The sequence below is a fragment of the Dunckerocampus dactyliophorus genome, chromosome 1, assembly GCF_027744805.1.
Source record: "Dunckerocampus dactyliophorus isolate RoL2022-P2 chromosome 1, RoL_Ddac_1.1, whole genome shotgun sequence".
In the NCBI taxonomy this organism is placed as follows: domain Eukaryota; kingdom Metazoa; phylum Chordata; class Actinopteri; order Syngnathiformes; family Syngnathidae; genus Dunckerocampus; species Dunckerocampus dactyliophorus.
The window spans coordinates 31,656,529-31,677,549 of NC_072819.1; the positions used below are offsets into that span (position 1 = coordinate 31,656,529).

A 21,021-nucleotide genomic window follows, 5' to 3' on the forward strand; every position below is an offset into this window, starting at 1 on the left:
GTAATTATCATACTAGTGTGCCATTAATACAGCAGGTGTGAGTGATGACATTGAAGGTCAAAGTGTTTAGAGCTCAACTGTATGATTATTATTGGATGTTTGGGTCACATGACTGAGCTCGCATGTCCTGACCAAGGAGCTGAAGATGCTTTGCAAACTTAACTGCATGAGTTGACTATTTACACCAAACATTTAAACGACACATGATTGCATCTTCTTTTCTTTGGGAGTCTATCTAAAAAGTTAAAGGAATATTATTAGTAGACCGTTTCTGCAACAGAACAGAAAAGCAATGATCTGGTAATGATGTCGCTGTATCACCAAGAACTTGTGCAATGTCCAATCAAATTGCTCTGATGTCATCACTATGCTGCTCACAGCCATTATGGATTGTGTTTACATGTGGGAATTACAATTATAGTAAATTCTCTGATGCATTAATACTGTTTCTTTTATTGTCCTCAATTCCTTTGTTTCTTGAAATGTTGTCTTGCCAACACTATGTATGTGAATATTCATCAACTCTGTCCAAATTTACATTTTATTCAATCGCTGCCAGTTGCGTAGTATAGCCTTTAGTTATTATACAATCTTGCTGTGTTCTGACTCAGCCAGCACTTTCTTATTTAGTATTCTGGTCTCATAGTGGCCATGCCAGAGAGAGGGACCCAGTATGCTCTACATAGCTGGCTTGTGCACTCACACAGAGGATGGGATCTTGCCACTGTAAGTCCAAATGACCAATCATGCATGCACGGTTGTGTATAAGCTAGGAGGGACATGTTTATGCATTTAACTAGCAATGCAGTTGCCTGCCAGCATCTGCAAGCATACTAATTTGTGTACGGTTGTGTCAGGGAGTCTGTGTGCGTTAATTATGTTGCTACGTGCACTGCCGGAGACGCCACTTTGTGTTAACGCATGCCTAGACTGATTCAGGCTCTGCTCCTGTGCTCTCAGGACAAGCAGGCGTCTTTAATGATTATGCAGATTATGAAACATGTGAGCCTGAATGTTTGTCCTGTTTGTATTTCTGGGAGAGTTTACACATTTTTTGTTTTTTTCTCTCGTGTCTGCAACTGGTCAGAGGTGACTATTTAACAGTTAGACAAGCACTGTCTTGATCAGTTTGCAGCTGGCAGCAGCTCCTGCATATGATATTTGGCCGGCATGTGTTAACAGCAGCATTAACGCTCAGCTGCAATAGTGACAAACTCAATCAGCAGAGCGAGTTCTCCTAAAGCAAAACACGCAATGTGCAATGAATTCCAACTTTGGCGGGCTTTCAGTTTTAGTTCCCTGCCTGCACCATTTTAAGGTTCTTTGGCCTGAGTCACACCAAATCAGTGTGTCTGTAGAATCAGCCACTTTAACACCTGACAAAAATGCTCCCCCTTAATAAGCTGGCATTCAGATATGCATCTACCTTACGTTCTTCCTATACTGTATAATTTGCCCAGTCTACCATTCTGCTCCATTTACATGATGATGTGGCTGTTGAGCAATTTGACATTTGTGGCTTTCATCCTCTGAAAAGGGTAATGTCATTGTAATGACCTTTGCAAGACTGACGAAGGCTGATGTAGACCTGCTTTCATCATATTCAGCGCAATGATACAAATCTGTAAATGTTGTACACACATTTATTTCACAATACCGATAACACAGAAAAAAATGATATTCTGATAAAAATATGGTGGTGCAGTGTGAATGTGTGTGCTTACTGTCTGCATCACCAGCTATGTCGGTGCTGCTATGAGCTTGTTTGTTTGGAATGACCTTGAGCATACAACCTTTACTATAACTCCCCCTACCCCTGTTTATTTTGCACTGATGTCAGTTTAGGAGTAAAATATCTTTGTAAGGGGATAGTGCAAGGTGCAGGTGGAGATATTTGAGTGCTATGATTGCGATGACAAATAGTCCAAATAGTAATAATGGCAGTAGATGCTTTGTGCGTAACATGCAGCTGCAGACAGTCTACTAACATTGGCTCTACTTGGCCTCAATGCTTCTGTCTGGACCCACATGACTGGAGGGAGCTCCTTGTGTAGGCTATGCTTTTTAGACAAGACATGTCCTTGCTATTGTCACCGCAAGTGCTGCATGATGGCTGTTTGAAAGGGCAGGAAACATTCCTGGGACGCTCCACTTTGTTACCGTCATCTGAACAATTTGTGAAGTGGGGAGCCTGAGTCACCCCAATTCATGTTTGGATGTTGTATGTTTCATCTGGCTGTCTGTCTGAGTCAGAGCTCACCTCCTCAGCTCAGGGCCATGCAGGCTATCTGTCTCTTTGTCTTTGTATTTGTGTGCCCACTTCGGGCCTCATCTGTCTTCATAAAACCTCCCTCTCCGTTGACCTGTCTGCATAGCTAATGCTCAGTCCATTCACTCACCCCTCATGCTCCCCCACCTTTCCATCCACACTCACCTGGTTTATGGAGGTCAACTCAAAGTGACACAAGAGAGAATGTGTTCTTTGAGCAGTGCAGCACTTCTTTCCCATTTTCTCCATGACTGCCCTGCACTCTGGGTTTATGTCAAAATGACACAGTAATTATAACGCCTTAATGAGTCAGATGTTTGGTATGCATAGCACACTTTGTCCCTTTGGGCTTCTTTGCATATCCCAGATATCGCCAGGGTGTTTTAGTGCAGTAGACACTTGTGAATTCTGCATTGAAATGTGCTGATGAGCAACTTGCTATTTTATACCAACTGTCCTATCTAGTCTTTGAGCATAAACTGATGAAGCCTGCTCGGATGAGAGATGAAACGTCTTCTGAGACAATCTGAACAGTCCGGTTGCAATTGAGTCAGTGCCCTGAGAATACAATGACTAGGTTAATCATAGTTCTTTCTGAGATGATGGTCAACAAATTGAGATAAATGATTTTTTTTAAATAATGAATTCAAGTGCTAAGATGTTGCCTATGAAAACGCTTTATTAACTGTAAGGAAATAATTTACTGTAAGTCAAACACATTAACATTCCTAACTCACTCTCTGATCACATGTGATGTAGGCAGAGTGAACAATGAAGTGCAGAGTTGAGGCCTGCTGAAAGTCAACTTCATGATGTTGTACTTTTTAACAAATTTAAGTGTCAATCTTAAAGGGATAGTTTGGATTTTTTGACATGAAGTTGTATGACATCCCCATCAGCAGTACAGTGAATCAACAGTGACTTACCTCCCCAAATGGTCCTGTGAGCCCGGTTCTTGCAGTTATTGTCATTCTGATCACTATCATAGTTAATCATTTCATTACTACTATTATGTGTGACTGTTTCAATGCAGTATTGTCATTGTGGTTGTTGATATTATTTTGTCCTTTCTGTCAGGGTCTTTATAGTTGTCACAGACATTTGCTGATGTAGTCCTGTTTGTTTCTGTTGTTCTGTTATTTTTGTCACAATTGTTGTTGCTGCTGTTGTTGTTTTTTGTCCCTCTCTTATCCGCCGCGCCCCTTGTTCTGTTTTCTTTTCTCTTCTTCTCTGTCCCCTTCTGCTCCGGTCCGGCCGTTCCAAATTTGCATAATAACAAGCATCAAAGTCAAATAAATTCTGTATAACAGGGGAAGTGTATCTCACACTTTCCCCTGGCAGAGTAAATCTGTTGAGGCCTTGAGGGCATTTAGATCTACAATTCTATCTGCCTTAAAGGCTGGACGGGGGAAAAAAAAAAGCCGCTGTGTTTAATTTTTTTGTTCTATGGTTATCATCACATTTTCCTCTTTGCAACTACTGGCATCCTTATGTGGTGGTATTGCAGAAAAAAAACAAAAAACTTATGGAGCTAATCCTTCACAGGAGCTGAGAGTAACTAATCTCAACATCAATGCGATAATGGGCAGTGTACCTATCCAGAGGTTCATATGCTGTTTGTGATGGAGTATTGTGTGTGTGATGACATATTGCATTGCACTTGACCCATTTGACCTTCCAATGGCTCTCTGTGCAATAATGCATTGACTAGGGAGGCTTACTTTCATGATCATAAGCAAAATGAGGTGCATATTGTTTGAGTGACCTAGGATGGAAGATTGATATGACACTTAACTGACTTAACTGACTGGAGAGTGCCAATCGTGTGTGTGTGTGTGTGTGTGTGTGTGATGAGGATGTCTCTGGTGGGTGGATCAAGATGCAGCAGCATCTTTTCTCTTACCCAATCTGGTTTCAGGAGAGAGACTCTTAGGTCAAGGCACCATTACAACTTGTCCCACTCCTCTTGTTTGTTTTGTGTCTAGTAGGGTGTCAATACATTGTGTAGGAGACTAATGAATAGGCACGTTATTGGACTGGTGGAGAGCAAAGCCATTGTGTCTGTGAGTGCATCCATGTTATGTGCATTGCTGTGTGAAGCGCAGCAGAGCTGAGGGAGGTACTTGTCATTGTTTCTCTGCTTTGTTGGTCTCATTGCAGCACCCTCTGTCAAAGGCCGGGACAATATAAATGCACAAGGTGATTTAGCAGGAAATCGTGTGTAGTTTTACATCAACATGCACACACCAGCACTGCGCACCTGCCTCCAGTGTCTGCCTGGTTCTGTTGCTCCATGTAGTAAGCGTGCACCTGTGCGTGATTATGGTGTCACATTAGTGCTTTCACCAAGGAATCCTCAGGCTACAGGACACCTGGGAGTTGAAGCCTGGAAAATCTTCTGTATGCTTCAAAAGCACTCTGATCACAAAGTGGAAAAAGGCAGATGACTCTCCAGTGTAGTGGCAAATATTATAGAGAAAATTTGTTACGTTTGTATTTCCTTGATGTCTTTAACTATACATGGAGCACAATTCAGAAAAATGATGATTACCTTGATTCCCATCCGAGTTTGCTTGGCTGCTTATGCTATTTTATTTAATTTGAAAAACATCGATCAAATATTGTCCTATTTTCACTGTTGTTAGGCTGAATTACAGCCAAACAAAAAACTAAATAAAAAGACATAATGATGAAAAAGTTGTCATATTAAGTTGATGTAGTTGTAATATACATGTATGTTGCAATAATACGGTTATAATTATATATCTTAAACTTTTTTTTTTTTTTTACAAAAAATAAAGTCTTATTTTTTGACAAAAACAAAAAGTTTTATTTTTTGTGTCTGTTGGTCTCAGACTGTTGCATTCAGGCTAGCGTGGGGAGCCAGAAAAATTACTTATATGAGACAAAAAAAAAACAATAAAAAAAACATAATCGCTCACCATGATATATGTAGGTGGAGGGAACATGAGGAGAGGGAGACGGGCGAAAGGTCAATTTGATGCTTTTTAACATTCTTAACTGTCTTACAAGTGTTAAAATAAGTCAATAGTCACCTGAACCTATAACTTAACCTTACTGTTAACTTTGATGACAAGTGGCGGACTACGGTGTGTTCCAGGGAGCCTATTTACTCTCTTCCTCCCTTCTTAAATCAAGATGGCTTTATTTTATTTAATTTAAAGAACATTGATGTGATAATGTTCGATTATTATTACAAGACTGGTTGAATTACTTATTTCTCAAAGTTCTTTTGTATTGCCATTAGAGACTTTTATATGTTTTGTGTTTCTTCTTTTGGGAGTGAACTATTGGCATATACTGTATATTCTGACGTTATTTGGAAATATATAAATATATATTCACTCCGGGTACTCCGGTTTCCTCCCACATTCCAAAAACATGCACGTTAGGTTAATTGGCGACTCTAAATTGTCCATAGGTATGAATGTGAGTGTGAATTGTTGTTTGCCTATATGTTCCCTGCGATTGGTTGGCGACCAATCAAAGGTGTGCCCCGCCTCTCGCCCGAAGTCAGGTGGGATTGGCTCCAGCATACCCTCGCGACCCAGGATAAGCGGTATAGAAAATGGATGTATGGATGGATAAATAAATATAAATATATTAACAGTATTTAAATGCATTCTAATGGTGAGTGACATGACATGACAGTGTATCTGACACAATGATTAAGGAATGTGGGTATTCAATGATACTACACATAACAACTTTACACAATAAATTTAAAGGGTCCCTATCCATCAAAAGAGACATTTTGGAAAAGTCTCACTGTTGTTTTATGTCATTTGATGTCATTCTCAAAACAAGTAGCTGCTGCCGCTGTGTTAAAAAGCGCACTTTGTCAGTACCAATCAAGCTCATCAGAAGTAAAGGCACAAAGTGTTTTATTGATCAGCTAATTCTGCAACAGTGTAAAGGGGCATTAATAAAAATTCCCCCAAGCAGCAGCCAAGCATAAAACGTTTGCGCAAAGCAAACGTTTGGCGGCAAAAGATGTTGCATTAATCATGGCTAGCTGCTCTATTTCTGTACACCCCAAAGACGAGAGAGGGAGATGAGGAGGGTTAGACTGAGAGGAAGGCAGATAGATAAAATGGAGTGAAAAGTGTCCGTATGAAAGGGTATTAGCTCCTTCATTCTTTCTGGAGAGGAGGAAATTCTTCCAAGTAGATAGGGTTCCACACAAAGACCCAAAGAGAAATCAATTCTCCTTCAGATGCAGCAAGGTCATGATGGTGATCATGGGTGCCACACACACAGCATAAAACCCTGATTGGAGCATCCCTAATATAAATATATCTTTATATATTTATATATGTGAGATCGGCCTATACCGATACAGATCACATGGATTAACTGTACATTTATTTTTTAATTAATTCATGATGAGTGCTATTGGCCAGGGGTGTCATTAGACAATTAAAAAAAAAATTAAAAACATAAACTTCTGGGCGAATTGTCATTTTTTTGCCTTTATTTTTGTGAAACTTTTTTTTTTTACTATTAGACACAAACCTTAATTTTATTTATTGCATGTTTTGAAGTAATACGAATACATGACAAATAAATAATGTAATGTTATCTTAAAATAAAAATCAATTATTAACAGAATAAAATATTACAAATAAATATCTTTATTAAATAGAAATCTGTCCTGCTTAACTTAAAATAAAATTTAAAAAAAGTCAGTGTCCAGGTTGCAGGGGTCTCCAACTTTCCTCATTGTTAGAGATGTCAACTATTTGTGTTTTATTTACTAGCAAGATTTAAATTGTACACTTCTTTATTTACCAAGCAGATCTCTACTCAAACAGTGTGGCCATCGTCTTATGCTATTCAATGGTCATTTGGCATTATATAAAGGCATAAAGTCATATAAAGGCAACAGTTATAATAAAAAAAACTTTTAAAAGTTGAAGCAAATATTCTTTGACCCTTCCTTTGTGATATATATACAGTACATTGGTGTGAAAAAGTGTTTGCCCCCTTCCTGATTTCTTATTTTTTGCATGTTTTTGTCACACTTAAATGTTTCAGATCATCAACCAAATTTGTGTTGTCAGTGACAACACAACTGAACACAAAAGGCAGTTTTTGAATGAAACTTTTATTAATAAGGGAGAAAAAAAAACTCTAAAAAATCCAAACCTACATGGCCCTGTGTGGAAAAAGTGCTTGCCCCCATAACTCAACTGAGATTAACTGAGATCTATCAGTATGGAAAAGGTTATGAAGCCATTTCTAAAGCTTTGGGACTCCAGCAAAGTACAGTGAGAGCCATTATCCTCAAATGGTAAAAACATGGAACAGTGGTGAACCTTCCCAGGAGTAGCCAGACAACCAAAATTACCCCAAGAGGACAGCAACGACTCATACAAGACGTCAAAAAAGACCCTGCAACAACATCCAAAGAACTGCAGGCCCCCACTTGCCTCAGTTAATGTCAGTGTTCATGACTCCACCATAAGAAACATACTGGGAAAAAAACAGCCTGCATGGCAGAGTTCCAAGACAAAAACCACTGCTGAACAAAAAGAACATTAAGAAAACATCTTGATGATCCCCAAGACCTTTGGGAAAATACTCTGTGGAGTTACAAGACAAAAGTTGAGCTTTCTAGAAGGTGTATGTCCCATTACATCTGGCGTAAAAGTAACATCGTACCAACAGTAAAATATGGTGGTAGTGTGATGGTCTGGTCTACACACACACACACACATATATATATACACACACACACATATCCATCCATTTTTTATACCGCTTCGCGGGGGCATGCTGGAGCCGATACCAGCTTACTTTGGGCGACAGGTGGGATACACCCTGGACAGCCAATTGCATGGCACATATAGACAAACAACCATTCACACTCACATTCATACCTATGGACGATTTAGAGTCACCAATTAACCTAACATGCATGTTTTTGGAATGTGGGAGGAAACCGGAGTACCCGGAGAAAACACACGCACGCACAAACACAGAACACATGAACACAGAAATGCCCAGGGGAGAATCTTCTTCCCGATCTCCAGACCGTGACTGTGTGGCCAACATGCTAACCACGAGGCCACCGTGCGGACACACACACATATATATACTGTATACAGTATATATATATATATATATATATATATATATATATATATATACCCATACAGTGTATATATATGTAGCAAGGAAATGAGCAAACAGTAACATGAGAGAGTCTGGGCCAGATGATAGTCTTTCACTTAAAGATGGCCTATGGGAAGAAATGGATTCCTTTCTACAAAACACATGCAGCTTAAGCCTCTCTTGTATCATCTGACTCAGGGAATCTGGGTGATATGAGTAATATCTATGACACACTGTTGGGAATGTCATCTGAATGCCACTTCCCCTCAGTGTGTGACCTTAACTATACAAAGTACACTCCTGAACAAAAAAAAGACTGGGGGAGAATAACAAGCACAGTAACCCCTCATTTATTGCAGTTAAGTGGTTCCAGACCTGACCGTGCGAAGTGAACTTCTGTGAAGTAGGATTCCTTATTTAAAAATCGAATATTTTTGTAGTTGAAGCAAAGAAATTCTGTTTACGACCTTCTAAATATGTTTTTTTTTTACATTATTAGAGCCCTCTATACATCAAATAACAACCCTATACTCACCTTTACACTCGTATTACCAAATATAGTAGACATAATAAGAGTAAACAAGCCATTTAAGACATAAATAAGACTCGTGCTTGTGTGTGTTGCTATAAATGTGTTTCAGAGGAGAGCTGAGTGGCAGGAGGACAGGAAGTGACGTCCGGGGTTCAGAGTTGCGTTTCAGCTTTGCATGGGTTACGGTGCAACAGTAGGATGTGATGTGTTTTTATTAGGGAATTTTAAAAGGGATTATTGTGCCTGTTGTAGGGCCACCAAGAGTAGGGTTTAAAGATGGAGCTTAGGGTTGTGGTGTCAATTAGCATCTTTTTATGTTTTTATTTTTTTATTTTGAATACTTACAATTAGGTAACAATCCACCACTGCAAAAGATTTTGTTCAAATTATAGTTTTTATATGACCTCCATCAGAATGCATAGTCTTCGTCTAAGAAGCCTTGAGCTATAGCTGTTAATCCATAAAATTATAGAACATTCTAAAAATAGCCACAGTCTCCACCCCTACACATTAAATCTGCCAACTAGGTCCTTAATAGTGTCTATAATGGCTGTATAAAGATCTGGTGATAAAAGGATGGCATTATCTTGAGTTTAGTACAACCCTCTGTAGCGTCGCACCCATTGACATCTAGTGCACAGCCACCAAGGGAGTTATTTGGACCTTTAGTTCAATGAGAAGACAAAGTTGTTGCAGGGTGCAGTGCAGGCGTCTGGTATGCACACCTGCCTCCTTGCAAGGTCCTCTCCGAGCACATAGCTCTGCCACTTGTAAAGAGACAGGATAAGAGGGAGGAGATGGGGCTTTGCCAGGACATGCACCACACACCTCCCTGCCCCTGCCTGAGGCCAGAAGGAAGGGAGGGGCAAGGGAGGGAGATGCCAGAGGTGTGGATTAGAAGGCTGTCAGGGGCAAAGTGGTAGCTGAGGTCATCCATGTACACCAGGGCTATTTAAGTCAATTGTTTTGTGGGCCAGACTTCTCTCTTCACTATTTTGTATACAATGTCTATGCAAGGTTCTGCCATATCATAGAACATTTTACATCACCAAATGGTGCAAAATATGTAACGTAAGGTAAAATAAAGTTATAATATGTCTGCATGTCAGGAGTGCTTTGCAAATTTTAAGGAAAAACGCTGCAAAAACAATAGTCAAAGATCTTCTGTACGACATGAGCACTCTGCTGTTTTTAAAGACCTTAAGGCAAAAGTGGTGTCGTCAAAGATTCTCTATCAGACAGGAGTGCTCTGCTATTTTGAGGACTCTTCCAAAAAAATCTTAGTAGCTCCAAAGTTTTGACTTCCACTCAACTCAACTATTTGTCATGTGAATGAAGTTGACTTTTGTTTTGTTACATTTCCATAGGAAATGACGTTGGGGGTTCAGAGTTGAGTTTCAGCTTGCCATGTGTTACAGCTGCAACAGTAGGCCATGTTTTTGTTAACTTATTATGCCTGTTGTGAGATAATTTAAACCTGCAATAAAAGCCTGTTGCTCTGGTGATCAAGTCTGGCCTTCCTGCATTCCATATTTGGCTTCAACTTTTGTCTAAATTCGCTTTGTGGAAAAATATCGCGATATTTTAGTTTTGGTCCATATCGCCCAGCCCTATGTATACAAAATCCATGCCCCTTATCCTTCTCCAGCAAAAGCCCTGTTACGTCTGTGTAGGCTCTCAGTCGTACAGGAGTTGTCCATCGAGGAAAAGGCTTCTTGAGACGTCATCTGTACTTCTGTGTAGAAGGTGTCGGACGTTTTGCTCCTCATCCGAAGAGCTTCGTCAGCAAACTAATAAGTGCTGGTAGCTTAGGCCTTAAATACAGTAAGAGTGGGCGGAATTGGTGTGCCAACACCCTCCTCCTATTGGTTCGTTACACTAAGCCTGGGCGGAGCAGTGGTATAATCCTATCCTGTTATTCACACCTACGATAAAAGGGAAGTGTCGCTCCCTGAATTGGGTATGAACGACTCTGATACTGGCTTGTTAGCATCTATTGTTCTGGCTCGGCCCTGCCTTCACCTCATTTGCAAGACTAAGAGCTGTGGGTTTTGGTCTCAGTAACCTGCTGAACACAGGGTCCAAATTAAACCTCAAACCACCATTCCGATTCAATGATGGGTTCTGTTGTTTGACAAAAATAGCTTCCTTTACTCCTCTTTCAAACCATCTGTTTTCTTTGGCCAAAATCTTTACCTCGCTGTCCTGAAAAGAGTGATTGGTAGCTTTAAGGTGTAGATGTACTGCTGATTGAGGACCACTAGCATTGTCCCTGCGATGTTGATAAAGCCTTTTTTGGAGCATTTGCTTAGTTTCCCCAATGTAGTGCTCTTTGCATTCCTCATCTTTACAGTGGATGGAATAGACCACATTGCTCTGTTTCTGGTTTGTCGACCACAGCTTGTCGTAAACACTAAGGATGGGGGTAATCAGACCAATACTAAAGAAAATTGGATCAAAAATCTGTCAGACAGAAGCCTCTCTGAGACAGAGAAGGCAGTATTAACCAAGGGTCTCAACTTCTCAGTGACTCCTAAAACGATACCCACAGTAGACTATATCACAGCAGCTGAATCGGCCATCAGGAACAATAACCTTTCTAGAACAGAGGCAGGGGACCTTCGTCTGAGAATATCGGCCCTTCTCAGTAGTGCCAAACCACCACCGTCCAATATCACGTTAGGTGAGAGGAAAGCATTAGCGGCTCTGCAGAAAGATGAGAGCATCACCATCTTACCAGCTGATAAGGGCAGATGCACAGTGGTTCTCAACACAGTGGACTACGAAGAAAAAATAACAAGTCTAATTAGTGATGCCAACACATATGAGCAACTTAAAAGGGACCCATCCAGTAGGTATAAGAAAGAAATCATACACTGTCTCCAAAAGTTAGAGAAGGAAGAACTAATTGACAGACAGATGTATCATAGGTTATACCCTGGGGAGGCTACACCATGTATCTATGGCCTTCCAAAAATCCACAAGGAAGGGTTTCCCCTCAGACCCATTGTCTGTAGCATTGACTCTACCACGTACAATGTAGCGAAATATGTAAAAACAGTCTTATCCCCATTGGTAGGCAACACTGATCATCATATAGAGAACACAAAAGGGTTTGTGGCGAGCATCAAAGACCTCAGATTGGAGCCAGAGGAAACTTTGGTGTCTTATGATGTGACTTCACTTTTCACATCTGTCCCCACCTCAGCAGCAGTCTCGGTGGTGAGGAAGAGACTGCTCGAGGACTCAACTCTGCATCGGAGAACAAAACTTAGTGCTGACCACATCTGCCAATTACTGGAAATTTGCCTTAACACCACATATTTTCAGTTTAGAGGGAAATTCTACAGACAAATTCATGGTTGTGCTATGGGCTCACCAGTCTCACCCATAGTGGCGAATCTGTACATGGAAGAGATGGAGGAACAGGCTCTCACATCCTTCTCAGGGACAAAACCAAGGCACTGGTTTAGATACGTGGATGACACCTTTGTCATAATCAAAAAACAAGAAATTCAGTCTTTCACAGATCACATCAATGCGGTGGACACCAATATCAAATTTACTCGCGAGGACACTAAAGAAAACCAACTAGCCTTCTTAGACTGCAAGGTAATTATAGGAAAGGACAGACAGCTACTTACAGAGGTCTTTAGAAAGGCCACACACACTGACCAATACCTGCTTTTTGAATCAAACCATCCACTACAACATAAACTAGGGGTTATTAGGACCCTCCAACATAGAGCGGAACAAATACCAACTAGTGCTGAGGGAAAGAAAAAGGAGACACAACATGTCCAGAGAGCACTCTCAACCTGTGGGTACCCACGGTGGGCTTTTAACAAATGTCAAAAGAAGAGAGTAGGGAAAGAAACCCAAAAGCCCACAGAAGCAAAAAGGAGAGGAGTGGTAGTCCCTTATGTAGCGGGGGTCTCCGAAAAACTCCAGAGGATCTTATGGCAACACAAAATTCCTACCTATTTCAAACCAGTAAATACCCTGAGACAAAAATTAGTGCATCCTAAAGACAAGGCTCCAAACCAGAAACAGAGCAATGTGGTCTATTCCATCCACTGTAAAGATGAGGAATGCAAAGAGCACTACATTGGGGAAACTAAGCAAATGCTCCAAAAAAGGCTTTATCAACATCGCAGGGACAATGCTAGTGGTCCTCAATCAGCAGTACATCTACACCTTAAAGCTACCAATCACTCTTTTCAGGACAGCGAGGTAAAGATTTTGGCCAAAGAAAACAGATGGTTTGAAAGAGGAGTAAAGGAAGCTATTTTTGTCAAACAACAGAACCCATCATTGAATCGGAATGGTGGTTTGAGGTTTAATTTGGACCCTGTGTTCAGCAGGTTACTGAGACCAAAACCCACAGCTCTTAGTCTTGCAAATGAGGTGAAGGCAGGGCCGAGCCAGAACAATAGATGCTAACAAGCCAGTATCAGAGTCGTTCATACCCAATTCAGGGAGCGACACTTCCCTTTTATCGTAGGTGTGAATAACAGGATAGGATTATACCACTGCTCCGCCCAGGCTTAGTGTAACGAACCAATAGGAGGAGGGTGTTGGCACACCAATTCCGCCCACTCTTACTGTATGTAAGGCCTAAGCTACCAGCACTTATTAGTTTGCTGACGAAGCTCTTCGGATGAGGAGCAAAACGTCCGACACCTTCTACACAGAAGTACAGATGACGTCTCAAGAAGCCTTTTCCTCGCTGGAAAAGCCCTGTTAGGTTGCTATAAAAGTCCCCCTTACTTTCTTTTAGTTTTAAAATTTTCTCAGTCACTTTGTCCCACTTTTGAAGGATGGCAGCTACAAGGACCTGCCAGCTCACGTACCTGCTCACATTGAGCCAGGTACTGTGCGCCTCACTGTATGACATTTCTCTGCAGTTTATTGTCTGATTAGCAAGAATAATGATGTCACACTTATATGAAAGACATTACAAAGGCTATAGAAAGTCATGCTGCATAATAAATGTTTCTGCAAACATTATAATGGCAGCTTGCTGACAAACAGAAATGGGCATGCAGCATTTAACCCAGTTTATGAAGGATTTTGCAATCAGAGGGTAGGCTCGGCTCGTGCCGCCTCATCTCAGGTTTCTGACCTGTATTTGACCAGGACAAGTGAAAATTCATCTGTTTTTACACTTCTTCCTACTTCTTTTGGACATGTGGAACTGCAAATTGTATTATGTGATGTATTCCAATGTAACTTGTATGCATGTTCAAATAAATTAAACCATTACCATTACCATTGCCTCCCCTAAACACATGTCACTGATAAACACAACCTTCACAGTCTGTTATTTGAATAATAAACAATAATAAACAAAACAAAATTATCTTTTTGCCCTGTTTTGAATCAACCACCAAAGGTTTGATAGCATGGCAACAAAGAGTACCACATATACCAACCACTTCATTATGAACACTTGCACATGTTAATGAGGTCCGATACCAGAGCTGTATCAAATATTTAGCCCTTACAAAGATAATAATGTTCCAGTTTTGCTGAGCCAGTAATCACCAACCAGGCATGCCACAAATCTTCATTTAGAGGATTAGCCAGCAGGGAGACAGCTTGTGTTCTTTTGCTTTTATCATTCGCCCAGGATCCATCACTCTGTGCCCAAGTTCTCCCCTTTCCTGTCCCTTATACCCAAACCAGCAATAATATTCACAGCACAAACAGTATAGAAATACACGTGCCTTATCGTCTTGTCTCATCGCACATAGCACACACCCACATGCACATTATGCTCACACGTCCTGTCAGTTTGTCCCCTTGGGGAGCATCAGCTGCCCGTTAGGCACTCCTACTCAAGACACAACAAATTAAGGTCACAGCAGGAATAGCTGAGCCTGCAAATAACAATGTGATCAACTATACAGTATATGTGTATGGGCAGTAATATACAAAGTATGTTTCTTTTTTACTTTTTTGACAGCTAAAAACTGGCATTGCTTCATGCAAAAGGAGAGTTGTCGACAAATGGCTTCTTTCCCGCCTAGAGGAAAACTGACCCTGAATGCACCATTTTGTAGGATAAAAGGTGACATCACCCGTCCTTTGAATCTAGGTTAGAAGACAGACATGAATGCTTCCCTGATGGCTCTTTGATAACACCTGACAAAGAACTATGTCCTCCCTTGTGCATAGGGACTGCTGGAACTCATTTTGGGCTATGGTGGCAAACGAAAAAGTTATTCCTTTTTTCCCCGTTGTTGTCCGGATCCACTTCCAGGTCTTCCTGTCCTGCTGTCTTTTGTGTTGTACTGCGAGTGTCATTGAATGTAGATACTAATTCCTTTACTTTTGTTGAGCAGGCCCTTTCAACGATGATGTTGAACGTCAAATGTTATTGAATGTGATCCTTCTAACAGCATGGTTCTTACTTTGTGGGTTGTATCCCTCCTTTCCTTGTTGTCGTGGTAATATGATCTTTAATATGTATCCGGATCCTTGATATCTTTGACAACAAGCAGCTTGCTACATTGGTCCTCCATTTAGCTTGATGTATATTTTGCAGTTAATACTTCAAGTGCGTTGTATCTTTCTCTGCTTCCTCAAGTCTCGTGCTTTCATGGTGATGTCAGTGTTGCGTTTTGTCAGATACTCAATAATGTAGACGTTTGTACCTTTCAGCTTCTTTCCCTGTTTCAGCAGTGCGGTTTTGAATTAACTGTTGGTGAGCTTAACGATGATGACAGGTGTGGTGTTGTTTCTGCCATTCAGTGGGATGCAAGTATCGATGGTGTCGATATCTACAGCCACCTCCTTTGATTCTAGGAAGTTGGCAATTTGTTGCTTTGTTGAAGGAACATCCATTCCATCTGGTTCTCCTCTGCTTTGGACTGCCCTGTCTTTTGACCTGTGAGGATCACATCATTCATTCGTGAGTTTTGATCCATCTCATTAATTATATTTTTCATTTGCTCAGTGATAGTCACTCTTCCTCAAGAGTGGTGTGTATGTCAGAATTATCTTCCAATAGCTCCTTCATATCATTCTGTAGAACCTTGATATCATTGCATAATGCTTTATTTTCTTCCATAGTTTTTTAGCCTCCTTAAAAGCAACGCGCAAGGCAGCACTATCTTCTTGTAATACCTTGATATCTTCTCGTAGAGCCTCGGTATCCGTGCTCAGTGCTCTATTTTCCTCCTTAAAATGTATGTCTTCCTCATGGATCCCCATGAGCATTCTGTACAGGGTGTCATTCTGCAATTTTACATATTCAATATGTGATAGCTGACACCTAAAATGTCGCCTTGTTTTTGCTGCAGTTTGCTCTTGTATTTGTCTCATCTCCTGCGTCAAGGCGTGTAATAACATCAAATTTTTGCTCTTGAGAATTTCGTCAAATTCTGGAACTGATTTTTCATTTGAGGTGGTATTCTCCTCATACGACAGCCAGACTGACCCTGTTTCTGATTTTGAATCTGGATTTCCAGGGCCGGTATCATTTTGCTTTGTGTTTGGTATTGTTGCTTGCTGGGCAACCGTTTTGAACTTAAGAAGTTTGCCAGTTAGCTTGGCTTGCTAGCAGCTGTCAAAACTTAGTCAAACTAGTTTATTTCAAGGAATCTGCATGTTCTCCCCGTGTGTGGGTTTTCTCTGGGTTTCCTCCCACATTCCAAAAACATGCATGTTAGGTTAATTGGCAACTCTACACTATCCAATGAGCGAGTGAATGGTTGTTTGTCCTCTGGACTCCGTGGAGGAAGTGGGGGAGAGAAGGATGTTGGCTAAGCTGACATCCATCATGGACAACACCTCTCACCCGCTACATGACACTGTGGGTTCCCTTAGCAGCTCCTTCAGCAGCAGACTGTTACACCCACGGTGTAAGAAGGAGAGGTTCCGCAGGTCCTTCATACCGACCGCTGTCAGGCTCTACAACACCTGCACCACCTTAACTATGTTGTAGTCAATATGTATTCTTTACTTGCGTATCTTGCTTGCTGCTGTAACAAGTGAATTTCCCTGCTGTGGGATAAATAAAGTATAAATACAATATATGTGCCCTGTGACACTGACTGGCGACCAGTCCAGCATGTATCCTCCTTCTCAAATCAGCTGGGATCGGTCCAGCATACCCCTGTGACCCTGATGAGGATAAGTGATGTATAGTTACATCTGTTAAATTCTCTGGAAGATGATGTTTGTGTGGATAGTGTAATGTTTTCTTTACTGACTTGGTATGCATATTACAGAATTTCATGTCATTCATGTGGGCCCATGTTAAAAGAAATTGATAACTGGTGTGTAACAGTACTGTAAATCTAAATAATGGATGATTACGCACCTATTTTTCACGAAATAAATACAAAGTGATGCGAATCCCAGAAGTTCCAGAAGGCATGTCCTTACCAGCACAACCCCCATACCGCCCATGAAGGCCAGTATCATATTCTGCCTGAGTGTGTTCCTGTGTAATCCGTAGCTGCAGGGAGGGTGACCTTCACGGCAGGCAGGCTGCAACATTAGCACTCAGAGAACAGGGCAGGCCAAGCAAGGATGCTGCGGACAGAATATGTCACGTATGAAACACATGACATTGGAACTGTTCCGTCTTAAACGTCAAGTGTGATATGAACTATAGTGCTTGATTTTTCATTACAGAATTTCATAAAAGTGCATTATATCTTGCATATATTTTAGTTGTACTTGTAGTTGTTCAAAATAGATCAAAGTGCTAAAAAACACACAGTGTTAATATTCCAGTGTTAAAGCTTGGAAAGACTCTTATCCTTCGTTAAACATTGTTCTTGTGCATCCGTTGCACCCCAAGGCCTCTACAAAGGTAAATCCAATGCCAGGGAATGTTACTGGCAGCAATGCGTGGCGATGACGCAGCCAAAGACATCGCTGCTCATGAATGATGCATGTCCCTGTCGGCCCCATGGTGAGAGGGAGCTGGACAGTTGGGTTGCTGTGTGTGCATGGTGCAGAACAAGGTGAGACTTTTTATGGCTCCCACCTCCATCACACGTCAAGTCCCAATCTGGAGCATGGGCGCTGCTCACTGCAAGTCTCTGCTCAGCCCATATATCCCCAACACTTTACCGCACTTTTTGTCTCTTTTGCTTTCCTCATGCCCTGGCATTGTCATCCCTCTCCTTTCGTTTTAACACCCCCACCCCCTCTCACCAAGTCTCTCTATTTTCGTCAGCGACAATCACTGTATTTTCCGTCTCACTGCCTCGCACTGCCGCAGTCTGAGGCTCAACATCATAGCTGCGCTGAGGGAGAAGGAAAAAAATAGGTGTGTGTGTGTGCAATATACAGGAAAGGCTACAAAATGTTTCGTTGTTGATGTTACTTACATCTGTCAGTCCCTTCAGTGCCGGCTGTGGAGTGGGAAGATGAACATGCTCTCCGTGACATTACGAAGCATGTCAGCAGGCCTCACACGCAAGCTTGCAACGCATGTTCAATCACGGATTTTGACTGGAGAGTTATGAAGACACCGGGAACCACCGATGACAAATAAATATGTTAAATACATAAATATAACATTTAACTAACAAAATAAATTGCTAGAGGATAATCCAGTCAGTCTGTAAAGTTGTACACAATCTACATAGTAAGTGGCAATGTTCACCATTTGTCACGGTGCGTCAAGAACGGGTTGAGGCTGTCAAGTGCTTGACCCCCAGTATGCAGAGACGAGGTCGGTGGCGTGCCAAAATAAAGGTCTTTTAATAGTGCATGTACACACAATAAAGCAACAAAAAGCGACAGAGTGGAAGGGTCTGTGGAAAAACAACACAAGTGATTCCGAGGCAGCGCAACAGGTACGGAGCACGTCTAGGTGACAGCATGGGCGAGAGTACGAGGAACAGCGACAATGAACCAGCGCTGTACATTAGACGGCGCTGGCCCTTTAACCGCCATTAATGTTGATTGGAGCCAGCTGTGTGACATCCAGGAGTGAAGTGGCTTGCCTCTTCCTCCCCGCAGGAAGTACAGCCCGCCAAAATAAGAGCGCAGGACAGGAAGTGCTCGCTCCTGTCCTGCGGAACGTGACACCGTTGCTTCAAAGATAATCACAGAGCAACACAAATATAATCTGATTGTAAATGCACAATTCATTTTCAAATCTATACTGAATGTTGCTGATAATGTTACTACAAATCTGTGTAGACAGCGTACACAAAGTGTAGAATTTATCACATTCCCACCCAGTGTCTAGTTCAATTCCATAAAAATGTGTGTATTTTATTTCGTATTGTGCTGATTTTGGGACAAGAAAAGCCGCTTTTGCGTGTGTGGTAAATACCTCATTGTCATCCAGTCTACTAACTAAAGAGTGAAAATGTGCTAGCGCTGCACATCCCAGTCTCAGTCACACAAACGCACATGCACGCAGGCACGCACACACACTGGCACACACCCACACAGTCCCATGAAGCTGTCCTACACAAGGATGACAAAAACTGTGGGACTGCAGTCATATCACCACAGCCCAGAAGAGAACGGAGCGCACCATCAAAACAGACAGAGAGAGGGGAGGGGGTGAGAAGGAAGACAGGCCCATTTTGGATGCACTGCGTGTTGATAACCATCTTTTCCACCATCACATTGTTTGTTCAATTACCGTTTACTGGAGGGAAGAGCGAGAGAGCGACAAAGAGAAGCGTAAGCAATGGCATCGCAGTTAGAGGTGAGGAAGAGGAGAGAGGTGCAGAAGATGAATGCAACATAAACTATGGATAAATATTGACACAGAACTCGAAGGGACTGTTTACACGAGACAATTTTTTTTAATAAAGGCGTCGTTTGTGACCCCTTGTTTACATTTACAGCAGTGTTTTTGTGAGTAAACAGGCTAAGTTTTTGGAAGGTCTTGTAACTGTCAGTGTTATTGGTCCTATGTAAACAAGTATGTCACATTCACTTCATAGCTGTCAAAAAATTCTCAGGAAACTACTAGATTTTGCACTTCTTTCCCAGCACCCTCCCGTTTGACTCATTTTTTGTATTTATTTTGCATTTTCACTTTCAAATCCTCTTTTTTTATTGCTGGAGCAGCTTGGTCTTCTCAGCAACACTTGGCAACATTGCCCTGTAGCCTGTAAAGTCAGGCCTTCAAAATAAAAGCATGCCAGTGGTTGCAACACAGTAGTCGGGTCTTTTCCAAAAAAAAAAAAAAAAAAAAAACCTGAATGTGGATAGTTTTAGAAGGGCTGTAGTCTAAATATAAAAACTAAACAGAAACTTGTTTTTGCTTTCGATCACTATCGTCTTAATTGGCCCAAATGGTGAACATGTTAAGATTGGCCACAGGCAAGAGACGAGTGTAACAAAAATTTATTACAGAAAATGTCCACAAAGTAGAAAATACAAAGAGGAAAAACAAATGCAAAGTACAACAAAAAGTGACCCCGACACCGTCACTGGAAGCTGAAAACTACAGCTAAAGGCGTTGCTATACACGGAGCAGAAATAGCAGGAAAAAAAAACTACAAAAACACTAACCGACAGAGCTGCTGACAAAAACTAGCAGAGAAAAGTACAAACCAAAAATCACTGCTGAACACAGAGCAGGAACGAGAAGCTAAACGTTAGCTGAAGCCGCTGCTGGAGGAAGCCAAGCAGGGAAACTAAAGTATTCACAGAACAAGGCAAAAAGACCAGAAAGTTGTAACACTGAGCAAACAAGGTGCTGGGAGGAACAGGTCGTAGGCGAGGAATCAGGGAACAATCTGGCAAGGAGTGAAGCTCACAGTGCAGTTTAAGAAGGAGTCAGGTGACACAGTAATTGCCAGCAGGTGTATATCGTTAGCTCCTCCCAGGCGGCTCAGCAATGTGCTGCAAGACATGACAGACAGGCGGCAGCAAACAGCACACACATCATGATAGAACAGCTGTTAATTCCTCCTGAATGTCTTCATCTTACCAAGACATAAATATAAATATATATTTCTATACTCAGTTTGAGGACATTTTTTGTTGTGCAGAAAACAAGGTCCAAAAACGAATAATTGAACATGTTTTGTGTGGAAATACAACTAGAACAGACATGGGGAACCCTTAAGCCCGCTTTTGGTCTAAT

The 21,021-nt window shown here is 41.4% G+C and overlaps 1 protein-coding gene across 2 annotated transcripts in view; it reads left to right on the top strand.

Moving 5' to 3' along the window:
- znf385a (zinc finger protein 385A) overlaps positions 1 to 21,021 on the top strand; it is an 82,477-nt gene that overhangs the window by 754 nt on the left and 60,702 nt on the right. Inside the window, exon 1 of one of the 2 annotated variants that reach the window (XM_054777133.1) lies at positions 650 to 726. The exons of the other annotated variant lie outside the window; for it this stretch is intronic. The gene's annotated coding sequence lies outside the window, so the exon portion shown is untranslated. Of the gene's footprint in view, positions 1 to 649; positions 727 to 21,021 lie in introns of those variants that run through there. 2 annotated transcript variants of the gene reach the window in all.